The sequence below is a fragment of the Petaurus breviceps genome, unplaced genomic scaffold (assembly GCF_028583685.1).
Source record: "Petaurus breviceps papuanus isolate PSGF00001 unplaced genomic scaffold, PetGlider_PUasm1.0 91133, whole genome shotgun sequence".
Lineage (NCBI taxonomy): Eukaryota > Metazoa > Chordata > Mammalia > Diprotodontia > Petauridae > Petaurus > Petaurus breviceps.
The window spans coordinates 65039172-65049741 of NW_027187419.1; the positions used below are offsets into that span (position 1 = coordinate 65039172).

At 43.0% G+C, this 10570-nt stretch overlaps 1 protein-coding gene across 3 annotated transcripts in view; it reads right to left on the reverse strand.

Moving 5' to 3' along the window:
* HMGB1 (high mobility group box 1) overlaps nt 1-1552 on the reverse strand; it is a 6764-nt gene extending 5212 nt beyond the window's left edge. The window contains exon 1 of one of the 3 annotated variants that reach the window (XM_069080145.1): nt 1408-1552. The gene's annotated coding sequence lies outside the window, so the exon portion shown is untranslated. Of the gene's footprint in view, nt 1-184; nt 314-1363 lie in introns of those variants that run through there. The other 2 variants (XM_069080144.1, XM_069080143.1) reach the window with 2 other exon arrangements.
* Between the last annotated feature and the right edge of the window lie 9018 nt (nt 1553-10570).

The following is a 10570-nucleotide window of genomic DNA, read 5'->3' on the forward strand; positions in this document are numbered from 1 at the left end:
CCCCCCCATTTTGTATGAAGCGTCCGTCGTGCGCCAGAGAGCAAAAGTCCCCACTCGAAATGGGGTCTGGCTCCGCCCGAAGCCCGCGCTTTAAGCGGGGGCGGGGAAAAGGGAGAGGCGGGGGGTGGGGGGGGGCCGAGCCGGTCCGCGGGGCCCCGCGTGGCGCGTGAGGGTGCGTGTGTACCCGGCGGCGCGGCGCGCACGGAATGGCCGCTGCTCGTCTTCCTCGCCTGCGCCGCCGAGAGGGCGAGAGTGAGAGCGAGAATATGGCTCCTTCCCTTTGTGTGTGCGTGCGTGTGTGTGTGAGTGTGGGAGACTGAGAGAGGGAGGGGAGGGGGAGGAGTGCGCGGTGCGCTCTGGCGCACACTCAGCCATTACAGGCAGGGGGAGGGGGAAGGACGAGGGGGAGGGGGAGAAGCGGGGGAGGGGGGGCGCGGCCCCTCCAGACCCACCGCTAGTGCCTGGGGGGGGGGGGCCCCCCCCCCCCCCCGCCGGAGCCGCCGCCCGCCCTCCTCCCCCCAAATCCCGCGCTCCCCCAGCCGCCCCCGCACGGAAAACACGGGGCTGTGAAAAGGGAGGGGGAAGAGAAGGGAAAAAAAAAAGTTGCCTCGGACCTGGTGCGCCCAGCCAGCTCCCCCTAGCTCTGGCTCTCGCCCGCCTTGTTTTCTCTCCAGCCAGCAGCGCCGAGCTGGAGTCAGCCATATTACAGCGAGCGCAGCGGCGCCTCTCCCCCCCGCGCCGCGCCCCGGGGAGAAGGGGGCGCGGGGAGGGGGATCCCCGCATCGCCGTCACCCCCCACCCCGCAACCGCCCTTACCCCCCCCTCAGCCCAGCCGAGCCCCGGCCGCCCCCGCCCCGCCAGGTTGGGAAGCTCGCTCGGCGGCGGCGGCGGCGTCTGGGGCTCTATCTGCAGCAATGGCTAATGCAATGCACTGTAAGCAGCTTAGGCTGAGCCTCCCGAGCCCCGCGCCCTCGCCGCCTCAAGCGCGGTCTTCCCGTCCCTACCCCGCGCTCCGCGCACACCGGCCACGAGCCCCCCCCCCCCCCAAAAAAACCAGGGATTTAAAAATTTTTTTAAATTAAAAAAATTTTTTTCCGCGCGGAGATAAAAAAAAAAAACTCGTGGGGTTCGGGGTCCCCAGCAGCCCGAGGAGGCTACGAGTCCGCGGGCTCCCGTCGCCGGGCAGGGTTCAAGCGCCCGGGAAAAAGGCTCCTGTCCGTACGCAGTTCCCCCCACGATCCCCCCTCATTTGCCTTTGTGTGAATCCTGACCCGCCGGCTCCGGGCCGCGGGGATCCGGCTCCCGCGCGGGGTTCCGAGCTGCTTGGGGCGCTCTCCCCGCCGCGGCGCTGCCCCAGACTCACCCTCAGCGCCGCACAGAGTAGCCCAGTGCCCGTCCGGCTCTTACTTGCCCCGGCGCTGTCTCTATGGAGCTCAATGTACTGCAATGGCTGTGAGAGCGCGAGCCAGACGCAGCCTCCTCACTCTCTCCGTTCTGTAACATTACTCTCCAGGCAGCGCTGCTCCCATTGGCTACCGCCAACTCACTGCGCTCGCTCATTGGCGGGCTCCCTCCCATTGTCCTGACCAGAGCCCGTTTCCTATTGGCTCGTAACGGAGACACGTCATCGAGGATTGAAACAGCGCGCAAATCTGAACCTGTGTGTGTGCCGGGCAGAGAGGCTGAGGCGGGAGAGGCAGAGGCAGAGGCAGCAGCTGCTACGGCAAAGCAGAGCTCTATGGTGTGTATGCATGTGTCTAACCCAAGCTAGCCCCACGCCAGAGTGGCCGCTGGAGCGAAAATGGCCTGGCTTTTCTGCAAGCACCTCCAACTCCTCAGGCAAGAGAGACACCCACAGACCTCCCCCCCCTTCCCCACACTGACTGCCTTTCAAAGCCTTTCAAATAAGAGGCCCCAGGCTTTTTAGGGAACATTCCAATGTGAGGGCAAGGGTGTGGGATCGCCCCCTTGAGAATTGGGGGCCCTGCTGCTGCAGACTGGGAAGGGCGGGCGACTGCTCGCCCCCTCCACTGCGCAGAGTTGCATTACACTGTAGTCTTCCATAAAGGCATGGCTTCTCTCCTGCCTCAAAGTGACATGATCCAGTAAGCCAGCATTTAAAAGCCCCTTTTCTAAACTGAGGTACCCACATTACAGGTCAGGCGGAGCAGCTGGAATCCTGGTTCACCAAACACTGAGCATGGCATTCAGTTTCACCTTTTCTCTTGATTTGCTCGTGTTTCCCAGCATGTCTAGAACTTTTTTTTCCCTCTAAAGTTTCAATACAAAGCAACGTCTTAACTTCCTGGAAATCAAATAATTATACCACGTAATTAAAGCACGGCCACTTAGTTTTGATAAGGTAGACTCACAGGTAGGAAATATTTATGAGGGCCTGCTAGAATTAGCAAATTCATTAAAGGCTACGTTTTTAGCTGTTGGGCTATTTTATTTGACTTGGTGTGGATTACTGTTATAATCAAACGAATCCTTGTGATACAATCTCTCGCTCCCATCACACCACTTAGTCCATCCATGTAACTGCTCTAGGATTACAGTACTTGTGTGTATATTGTTACCCGGAGGATTAGACCGATGCAGAGAGTGCATGTGCCCAAATCTACAGCCTGTGGTTCTTGTAACACACCACGCTGGTTAAAATTTCAACCACACCAAAAAATACTTAATAGAAGAGCTTTCTGCTGCCAGGAGAATCCAAGACCTCCAAGTGTGAATGAGCTATAATGGCCAGGTTATAAAAGAATATTCTGCCATCAGTCTTTTATGAAACTGAGTTGTTTTTTTAATCTATACCCTCTTCCTTGACCAGACCACACCCCTATTCAGTTAAAACAGACTTCCCCTTCCCCCCAGCAATGATATATTTACACACTTTAAAATTTGCTAAACTTTGCCTTCAGAAGTATTGACTAAATATTCAAATGTGTATGGATTAAAGTTGAAAGTCATTTATTTGTCTGCTTATTCTGTATTCTATTAATTACCTTCTAGCAGAACTACCAAACAGTTGGTTAAAGTTTACTAATCTTTTTGAGGAAAGATTAGATAATTTCTTCAATATCCTTTGCCATCATATGACTATGATCTTTTTAAAAGTGTTTCACTCATACAGTAGTATAATTTGGGCACCATTTAAACATGAAAAAGACTAAAGCATGTAACAATGCAGCATACAGTCTAATTAGTACAGTTCTGAGCTGCCCTCTCAGTGCCTTTACCTTTACCACTTAAACCTTCCCCTCTTCTCATAAATCGAGTTTTGGACCCTTTATTTCAGTCTCCTCATTTTTTCCATCCTGTTTTTATTACTCTGTGCCCTATTTTACAAAATATTTGTGAGAGTGCCTTTAAGGCACTTATAATTTATATATCAGGGTAGAGATAGAATAAACTGTCTTTTTAATACTAGGATGGCACTACCTAGCCACTGTCCACAGGGTAGAAGCTTTCAGTTGCTTTTCCTTTAGTACTTATGGATTTGCTCTCACCCTGACACAAAGTGATGTCCTGGCCCTGTTAATAACAAACACTGTTCTTTGAAAGGCAACTGGCAAAGGATTCATTCCGTCCGTGAGGAGAAGAAGAAAGCAAAGGTGCCTGGCCCACAATTGATTGGACCCTCAGCCACATAAGGGGTTTTCAAATTGTGTGCTGCATAACCCCAAGATTGTGTGGAAACTTCTTAGAGTTCCATAAGAGATTATGTTAATGTAATAGTTTCATAAGGGAAATTGACTTTGGGTGTAGAGTATTTGTGAAATTACTGGTGGTTCCCTTCCCCCCACCCCATATTTTAAGTCTGTGTGAAGTTATTTATGACTCCTTAATTCCTGGTTTTCCAAAATTCAAATTATAAAGACCAAATGTGGTTCAGTGTTAGACTTGAATATGTGGGCAGCTAAATGGCTCAGCGGTCAGAGCAGTGAACCTGGAGTCAGGAAGAAAAGAGTATCAGCATCAGATACTTGCCTAGCTGTGTGACATTAAACAAGTCACTTAACCTCTGCCTGCCACAGTTTCTTCATCTGTGAAATGGGGATAATAATAACACCTACTTCCCAGGATGTATTGTAATGTTGTGGGGATAAAATGAGACATTCGTAAAGCATTTTGAAAACATTCAAGTACTATATAAATCCCCATTGTTGTTACTAAAATTCTGCCTTTGCTGTGTACTGGTAGTGTGTCTCTGGACAAGTTACATTAACCTTTGTGTACCTATAAAAACTTCTTAGGATATATCTGTGTAGTCACAGACGCCTAACCGATGAAGTTTATCTGTATATCTCCAAATTATATTTTCTCTACTTTCTAGTTTGGTGGTGGTAGTGATGGTGGTGGTATCTATTTCCTCCAAACTATATTTTTTTCTTCACCTTAGGAAAGTGGGGTGGTGATTTGTCCCCAAGTGTAATCAGGAATCCTGCCAGAAAACAAAAAGGTACAAGCATTGGTATCCATGGCCAAAAAAAAAAAAATGATTTTGTACAAACAAGAAACAATATTAAAAAAAATCTAAACCCTTTATCCCCAACTTTATTACTTACTCACCATTTATTCCTTTGTTAAAATTATCTTCTGATGCTTCATCAAGGTGATCCTAGGTTCTTGAAGGCAGAGAAAAGTTTAGGAAAAAGTTAAAAAGATGGAAACGTTTTGAGGAGGGAATAAGCATTTATAGATCACCTAGCCCAGGTCAGGCCCTGTGTACTTTACAGATATCTCATTGAATCCTCACAACAGCCCTGCAAAGTCCGTGTTATTACTTATCCTCATTTGAAAGCTGAATAAACTGAAGCAGAATTCAGTGATTTGCCCAGGGTTACCTGGCTAGTAGGTGTCTGAGGTCAGATTTGAACTCATTTCTTCCTGACTCTGGGCCAAGCTCTCTATCTACTGTTTTACTCAGCTCATGTAGAGGCCTGGTGATAGACTCAGTGTATTTTCTGAAGGCTGATTTTGTGACTGAATAATGTGGGTTCATCACCAGAAGACTGGCCACCAGCTGAGGAATAATTTTTTGATCATATCAACTTTCTACTATGTATTAAGGGCAGTGGTTGGAATAGGGGTGGGGGAGGAGTTGTGCTCTATGTCAATGGAGGAAGTGACTATACTAATGAAATATTAATAACTGGCAGTTATACAGTGTTCTAAAATCTGCAGAGCCCTTTACATATCCTGTCTCATTGGAGCCTCATAATAAGCCTGTGAGTTTTTTCCATCTTACAGATGAGAGAACTGAGTTAAGGTAAGCATCATCCCCAGGGTCATACAATCAGTAAATTTCAAAGATGTATTTTTAATCCAAGTCATCCTGATTCCAAGTTTACTTGATATTCTAGCCACCAGACAGCACTCTCCTCCATTGAAACATGGACTTTTTTAAAGAATAAAGAAAAATCTTTAGTAGGAACATTTCAGCTCTTTTTTTCAACATAGAAAACTGAATATAAAGCACTATACATTTTTTTGGTAGCATTTACCTTATATTTGGGGAGGAACATGATGATGTTGGTACATGATTTCACATTAAATTCCCAATGTGGAAACTCTCTCCTCTGGATGTAGATTGACAACTTTTGGTAACTTACAATTTTAGAAAGCAGTTGTCTGTAACACTAAAAAGTAAAGTGATTTTTCCTTGGTCACACAGCTAATAAGTATTAGCTGTAGGGCCTGACCACTAGCCTGTGTGATTCCAACACTAGTCATCTCTCCATTAGGCCACACTTTATCTCTTACCATATATATATGTATGTATACCATATATATACCATATATGTATACACATATAGACACAAATCATATGCATATATAGATATCATATTATATATAGCACACATGCATTGTTACATATATAATATACATGTATAATTTACTATGTGTATAACACTGATATATGTTTTATATATACATATTGTGTTATATAAAATGTGTTATCTACATAGACGTATAACATATACATGTTACATACATACATGCTCATACATGTCCTTAATGACCATTTCACAAGCATTCCCATTTTCTTTGTTCCTTTTAATTAAAAAGTACTATAACTTCAAAAGTTTGAAATCCCTTGCTTTAGCCAACAGTGATAGTCCATCATATGCCTGGAAGATATTTTTTTCCTGTGCTAAGGAGAGGGATTTGTAGTTCAGTGCATGTCTAATTCATCTACTTTAGTCTTCTTCCTTCATCCTTACACATCAGTTTTTAAGTTCCCATTATCTGTGGAAAGCAAGAAAGTAGAATAAGAAAAGGAAAGGGGAAGTGTTACTAAAGGTATTTGTTCAACTCCTCCCACCTCATTCAGAAACAAAGCAAAATGAATCATGATTGTGGATAAATGATATATACCATTTGAGAAGTTGCCACTTAACAGATAAGACCTTCAGAAAGGTAGGTAAGTAGAAAAATTTCTTGGTGTATAGAGTGAGCTGTGGAAAGCCAAGGGAGAATTTATCACAGAAAATGGCAAGAATGTCTGCCCAAAGGTTGCTTCCAATGGGCTTTTGAAATCCAACTCTAATGTGAAAAAATGAAACACACAGGGGGCTTTAAGACTTGGCCTGGCCAAAGGATAGTGATATCCTTCCTAAATGCAATGAATCCCAAAGTCAAGCTATGTGAATTCCATTGTCGTCTCCTGAGCAAAAAGGGCTGCTTTCTGGAGAGGAGTAGTAATAGTAAACCAGAATGTCTAACAAGGTCATGCACACTAGAGATCATGTACACTTAAATCATTTGGGGGCAGGAAGAGTTGTGAAGGGAAGTCAGGAGAAGGATGGTAGTTTAATGTCATAGTTTAATGAAATCTGGACAGTAATGGGTTCAATTTCAAATTATACCACTGACTGACCTTGTGAAGTCCCTAATTTCTCTTCCTCAGTTTTCCCATCTGAATAGCAGGAATAATAATACAGCTCTTGTTTTCTGCCTGCTTTGTAAAAATATTTCTAAATTCAATGAAGTGACCAAGAGTATTCTAAATTCCTTGATAGAATCATGCCATATGAAATATTACCACTATTATTCTCACTGGTAATTTCTTTAAAAATGAGTTTTCAAAACATGGGAGGGAGAAGACATCAAATCTTATTTTGCCAAGATGTATACACTTCTGGGCAACAGAAGAGGGATACAGGGAAAGGAAACATTTTAATGGTAAATGCAAAAGATATAATTTAGAAAGCACAGAGATTTTTGAATGTGATTTTCAAGGTCATGCAACTTCCTCCAGTTTGGGGTCTTTGCTTTCAAGAATCCTTTTGAAATTTCAGTAAACCTTCAGAATAAAAGATTAACATCCTACAAGAAGTAACCAGGAAGTCAGGAGAGAGGAAAAAAAGAGAGAGGTAAGGGACTTAAAATACAATTTTTTTTATAGTTGAATGGAACTAGCCCTAGATTTAGGAACATGGTTTGAATCCTATATTTGTTTCTTAATAATCTGTTTGGACTTGGGAAAGTCACTTAATTTCTTTGAACCTCAGTTTCCTTATCTGTGAAATGGGGATACCTCTCACCCAATATACTTTCTTTCTTTCTTTTTTTTGCTTTTTTTTTTTTTGGAGTGCAGTTGGGGTTAAGGAACTTGCCCAAAGTCACACGGCTAGTGTGACAAATGTCTGAGGCTGCATTTGAACTCAGGTCCTCCTGACTCCAGGGCTGGTGCTCTATTCACTGCGCCACCTAGATGCCCCTATACTTATTTTCTATATACTTATATGTATAAATGTCTCCCCCAAAGAATATAAGCTTCCTGAAGGCAAGAAGTTTAATTTATATCTGTATTTGCCGTCACAGTGGTCAGAATTTATAATAAATGCTTATTGGTTAATTGATTACTGTCGAGTAAGGTTGTTTTAAGGAAAGCACCTTGTAAAACTTAAAAAAGTGCTGTATGGTAAGTTATTATTATTTGCCACCTTTGACTAATGCCTCTCTGGGATCTACTATCTGTACTTTGCTAATCGCCTCAAAACTTGCTTACTTTAGGAAAACCTCACATGCAAAGAAGGCAGGGAAGTGAGAAGAGGAAAGTTTTATGTGAAAAATGACAAGCAAATTTCGTTGGTTAGTCTGGGGCAAGCAAAGTGACCAGAAGAAAGGTGAGTCAGGGGCATCTGGGTGGTGCAGTGGATAAAGCATTGGCTGGGGTCAGGAGGACCTGAGTTCAAATATGGCCTCAGATACTTACTAGCTGTGTGATCCTGGTCAAGTCACTTATCCCCATTGCCAAAAGAGAGAAAGAAAAGCCAGTCCTGCCTGCTCTATTGATCCATGATCTCTCAGAAAACGATAGTCCTACAGTGTCCTCCTTCCCTTTCCCTCCTTTCACAAGCAGAGCTCTGTTCAGAATCATAGAATTTGGAGAATTGGAAGGGATCTAAGCAATTAGCTGATTCAACCCACTCATGAAAGGAATCCCCACCCTAAGAAACCTGGCAAGTGCTCACCAACTCTCTTATTGAAGATCTCCCACATGGGGAAATCCACTACCTCTTAAGCCCCTCATTCCATTTTTGGGCAGCTCTACTTTTTAGGAAGTTTTCCCCTGATGTTGAGCCTAAATTGGCTTCTTTTCATTTTCTACCCATTGTTCCCAGTTTTGACCTCTATGGAAACAGGTTAAGTCTGATCCCCCTTCACAATACAGCTCTTCAAATACTTGAAGACAGCTACCAAGTCCCCTCTCAATCTTATTTTCTCCAGGCTAAATATGCCCAATTCCTTCCACCAATCCTCCAATGTCTCATTGGCTCATACATTTTCTGTTTTTCCCTCATACCTGAAACATTCTCCCTCCTCTGCTCTGACTACTGACTTCCCTGGCTTCCTTCAAGCCCCAACTAAAACCCTGCCTTCTACAGGAAGCCTTCCCCAACCCCTCTTAATTCTAGTGCTTTCTGTCTGTTTATTATTTCCTATTTATCCTCTATATAACTTGCTTTCTACATATTTGTTTGCATGTTGTCTCTTCCATTAGACTGTAAGCTCCTTGAGGTCACGAATTACTGTTTGCCTTTTTTTGTATCCCCACTGTTTAACCACAATGCCTGGCACATAACAGGTGCTTAATAAATGTTTATTGAATGGAAAAATGAACGAATGCCATGGATTCAGGGCCTTTCGTCATCCTAGTTGCCCTCCCCTGGACATAAAGTGTACTGAATACCCCTGTCTTCTCTCTGTTGCCAGTCATCATTATCCCATTCTCCCTAGCAAACATTCTCTGTTGTCTCTCAATGTAAATGAAAAAAAATAAGTCCTTTTGGTGGAATTTAGCTTTCCTGATCATCCTTAGCTCATTCTGAGCTTTAGCATTCCTAACAGTTTTTTCCTTCTACATAATAAGAACTTGGTAATGGTAACTTGAAATGGATTAAATTTAATTTCCCTTTTGGCTGACATTTGTCAGGGACTTCCCAGACCCTTCAGATAAACAGCCAGAAATTCTAGCCAAGGTGGGATGTTTCCCAGTAGACATATCCAGACTATAGAGATTATGTAAAAATCATTCGCATCATCTATAATTTGGGTACCAGATTATCTAGTGAGAAATACTGCAGATGAAATGGGGTATAGGGATAGATGAGATGTTGAAGGATTGGTGATTGTGCTGAAAGTCAGGCAGAAAAATTTTTATTTTACACACATTTGATTAGAAGCCTATGACCAGTGAAATAAAATAATGTCAGTGGTGTTTGAGGAAAATGTATTTTATCAACTGTGTAGAAAGGGCTAACTCAGGCATAACTCAAGTAGAACCAGACTTCTGAAATGGGCCAAACAAGGAGAAAATGTAATAATGGCTTTCTCTTTCTCAGCTGCATATGGAACTCATGACTTTTTTTTTTTTGAATGAGGTGGTAAGAAGGGTGATTTTTTTTTTTTTTGCTGTGAAAAGACTATTGAAGTGAAAAAAAAATCTGGATTATTGGACTAAACTGTTTAGTGTCTTGGCGAGTTAGCCTCCATCTTAAAGTATCTGGCTAACTCATCTAAAGTAAATGCAGAAGATATAAACAGAACCTAATTCGGGAATGGGAACAGAATCCTTAAAGAGTATGATTGTATGGATTTCTTACACAGAAAGGGGTATTTTTCTATTTAATATTTTAATCCCCAATTTCCATTCTTAGTACAGATAAATTTCCATTCTTAGTACTTATAAAGAAGGCCTCTCTGATAGTAATACAGTTATCCCTTCCACATATCAGGGCTTGGGGACATGGCACCCTGTGATCTAGAAAATCCATGTAAAATTTTCCCTTTGGGATAGAGAAGTCTTGAATTATTATGGTACTAAAAAATAAAGTATGTTGATTTTGTACAATATTTATACATATATTTTATGCATTTCTGAGTTTCTAAACTTTTTCTATATCATTTGCTGGCCTTTGTGTGTCATCTGCGACTTCCACAAAACTCCCTCAAAGTTCCCATTTAATTTCTTTTGCCAATCTGAGATATATTGAAACTGAGATAGGGTAAGTTGAGATGTGGAAAGGATAACTGTACATCTGGAGCAGAGAGAAAATTA